Genomic DNA, 4282 nt, shown 5'->3' with positions numbered 1-4282 from the left:
TCCGTTTTCAGGCTGGCCTGCAACTAAAGCTCCCAGCCTCTATTTTTTTTCTTTTTATTTTATTCTAGGATTTATTTACCTTCTATAATTGAAACATTGTTGCCTTCACTGACACTCCCAGTCTGAGGCTGCGGCTGGCTGAAAGCAGGTATCTGGGGTTTGTTTAACTTCTATAATTGAAACATTGTTGCTTCCAGAACTCAGAGCCAGGCTGCAGAAGGTGGAGAACTTTGGCTTCCTCCATCACTGGAGCAAGAAGCCTCCTGCTTGCTTCAGCTGCATGGCTGCCGGCCGCCATCTTGGTTGGAAGTTAATTTGCATATCTTGCTGGTCAGCCCATGGGAAGCGTAGTGAAGGTATGGTTAATTACCCTTTTGTCTTTTATTAGATAGGATTCTAGAGGCTAGGTGCACAAAATTCACTCACCTGGGGGGTTGTCCCTCAGCCTGGTCTGCACTCTCTCCAATCCGGGACCCCTCAGGGAATGTCTGATTGGCCCAATCCCAATCTCACAATCCAGAACCACTGGCTCCTATGTGCTCACCTGCCTGCTGGCCTGATCACCCTATCTGCTCTCCCCTGCCAACCTGATCAATTAGCATATTAGCCTTTTATTAGTATAGATTGATAATATGTAATTACATCAGGACCAAATAGATTAGCAGTTACCTGGGGCTTGGGAGAGGGAAAAATGTGTTGTGCCTGCTTATGGGTATGGAGTTTCATTTTAGAATAATGAAAATATTCAGGAAATAGATAATGATGATGGCTGCATGATATTATGAAAGTATAAATATCACTGAATTGTGTACTTTAAAATGGTCAAAATGATAAACGTTATGTTATGTGTATTTTACCTCTGTGCTGAGTTGGCATGGCCAAGAGAATAAAACTTAGTCTAGGTGGGACACTGCCCTCTCTGATGGAGAGATAACGCCACAGCCTGTAAGCCAAGTCTTTATTTTATAGCCAGATTCCACGGGGCAAAGTAAGGGCATGGTCAAGATATTTACAATGCTCTTATGGGTTTCGAATCTACTCAATTATGTGCCTGATCAAGCTTTGTTTACTTGCTGCACCCACCACAGCCCATATCACTTAGCTATGTGGGACCACAGGCTTGGACCATAAGGTCAAGCTTACAACTATAGCCTTTGGCTATAATTGTTCTGGGACTTGCACGTGGCTTTGCCATGAGAAGATCGTGCCCTCTCATTAGTCCCAGGCTTGAACCTATCCAAACATTGTAGCCACTCTCCACATACCTCAATTAAAAAATTTTAAGAACTAAATAAAATAAATGTGTCCATAATTGTGGAAGAATTAACATGGTTTCAAACACAAAACAAGAATATCATGACTGGAAAGAAACTCCAGAATGCTGTAGATCAGTGGTTCTCAACCTTCCTAATGCCGCGACCCTTTAATACAGTTCCTCATGTTGTGATGACCCCCAACCATAAAATTATTTTCGTTGCTACTTCATAACTGTAATTTTGCTACTGTTATGAATCGTAATGTAAATAAATATCTGATGTGCAGGATGTATTTTCATTGATACAAATTGAACATAATTAAAACATAGTGATTAATCAAAAAAACAATACGTAATTATATATGTGTTTTCCAATGGTCTTAGGCGACCCCAGTGAAAGGGTTGTTCGACCCCCAAAGGGGTCTCGACCCACAGGTTGAGAACCGCTGCTGTAGATGAATGACCTTCACAGAACAGCAAAACTCTATGATGATTGCCAACCTGGGAAACAGCAGTGTCGTTTGCAGGTTTTCCCCACTCTCACCTCAGAAGATGTTAAGACTTTTTCCAAGACATTTTTTCACATTATTTCTTCTTCCTCATGTAACTTCTCTTCTTTAATTTATTATGATTTTAACATATTTTTACTCTGTTACATTTATTGCTTATGTTTATTTATTTCATAATTATTGATTTTTAAACTGTTTCATTTTTCTCTAAAAACAAAATTGACATTTCATATACATGATACATAATTAAATGTTCTCTTGGACTAGAATTTATGAAAATTGTCTCCACTCCACATTTTCTATTAACTTTCTGAAAAAGTCTTGGATTCCACATTTTGCATGATTTTCTAGATTATATCTTAGTGATCGGTTTTCTCTGTATATTCAGCTGTATTTCCTTTTACTCTTTTTAAACTGTATTTATAATTTCTCAGCCCTACTTGGATAATTAATTGTCATCTTGTTAAAGAAACCAATAAAATACTTGACCATTTCCTGCATGTCCTTCTCTAGGCTAAACTGCATTCCCCATTGGACTTTCTAAGGGTCTTTGGTCATCAGATATCAGATTGTGATCAGTAGGCAGGATATCAGAGGACTTGGGATGGTTATGTCTCTGAAGGGAGCAGTCACCAAATCAAATTTGAAGCCAGAGATTACAGCACTTTAGATCTGGTACCTGATGGTCTTGTGAGTCCCACTTGAAGGTAAAAAAAGAAACAAGCTGGTGCTTGGAATCTAATTTTGGTTTCCAAAGGGAACTGTGCCAGGAGAACCCACATTAGGGGCCAAAGAATGAAGAGCAGGTGTAGAGTTTCAGAGAATAAAATGGGGGAAGGTGACAATAGGGCACTTGGTCGTGTTATAAAAGAAGAGGTGTACACAGGCACACTCAAGGGAGAGTATGACCCCTCCTGGGCCATCTTCAGGGAGAGGAGGCATGACAAGAGGGCATTGCCCAGGACTCGTGTCCATAGCACCCACTGCCCAAACTCATTTTCAGGTGACACAGAGATGACTCCCTCCAGCATTGTCCTTGTCAATAGCTAGAACCCATCCCATCCTGTCCTCAGCGTCCGCCTCCCAGTGCCACCTCTCCTCCTGGCCTGGAGCATGGGGTATGCTGTCAAGTCCCTGTGGGATGTCTGGTTGCATGACTGTCCCATGCTTGCTTCCCTTGAAGGGGTCAGTTCTGGGTGAGCTGTCTTTGAATCCAGTGTCTCATTTACTGTAGAGGAAGAAATTCCAATCTGATAGTAAGCAATATTATGGAAGCATTAAAAATATTAATTTTGTGAAATTAACATCCAAACAGGCAAGCAAATGTTACAGTGACATGAGAAATTTTAAGTGGAAGAACTTTCCAGGGCACATAGAATAGCATCTCAATACATGAGAAGTCTTTCATCACCAATAAGCAATCACCACATTGTGAAAGACTCAGTGAGATGCTCCTGCCAATGGATCTGTGTTTCAGCTCACAGCCCAGAAAGCCAGGCTGGCTTTCCCACCTTTTTCTTCCTCTCCCCTAATGAGAGCGCTTGGGAATGTCCATAGCCACAGATGATTGTCTTTACATCCTTTTGCTTCTATATCACGGTGAACGCTGACCTCATTCAGCACTGATCTGAGTGCATGAACGTAAGTCATGGAGTCTCTGTTCATCAGTTACTGACTGTTTGGAGAATGACTGCCATAGGTGCCTCCTGAAGAGAGAGGCTCCCACTGCCGGGTGTGCCCACAGTCTGTTTGCCTCACGTACCTTTACTAAAGCTCTTCATCTGGATCCAGCCGACAGCCACCACAACAAGCAGTCCCAGGAGAACCAGTCCCAAGAGAGACAGTATCTTCCATGAAAAAGTCATACTGGAGTCTAAAATTAAACCAAAAATCCCATCTATCTATATACTAGAATATAAAACCCTAATATGCAAATGAATCAAACAGGGGAAAAACTAAACAACTGAACAACCGATTGCTGTGATGTGCGCTGACCACCAGGGGGTGAGTGCAGAACATGGTGGGCATTGGCTGTAGTGGGATGGGTGGAGCAAGTGAATAGGGGCACCAGACCAAGGCAGAACGCTGGTTGCTGTCATCCGGGCAAGCCTCTGGTGGTTACTGAAAATTATTTGCTCCTGCATGGCACAGTCCCCCCAGTGCCTTCCCCCACTGACAGCACTGGCCTCACTCCCACCCCCTGCCACTGCTGGCCCCACTCACATCCACTGCCAGCGCCAGCCCCACTCACACCCACTGCCAGCGCTGGCCCCACTCACCCCCACTGCTAGTGCCAGCCCCACTCACACCCACTGCCAGTGTTGGCCTCACTCACACCCACTTCAGCGCCATCAGCAAGTACAAGTGGCAGCTACCAGCCCCGATCACCCCTCAGGGCTTCTGCACCTATCCCTCATCCTGAGGGGAGATCAGGGCAGCAGCTGCCGCTCACACCCACTGACTGCACTGGCCCCACTCGCACCTGCAGCCAGTGCCAGAGCCACCCCTTGCACCCCCT

This window comes from Myotis davidii, unplaced genomic scaffold (genome assembly GCF_000327345.1).
Source record: "Myotis davidii unplaced genomic scaffold, ASM32734v1 scaffold621, whole genome shotgun sequence".
Taxonomy (NCBI): Eukaryota; Metazoa; Chordata; class Mammalia; order Chiroptera; family Vespertilionidae; genus Myotis; species Myotis davidii.
This window is presented reverse-complemented; position numbering follows the sequence as displayed.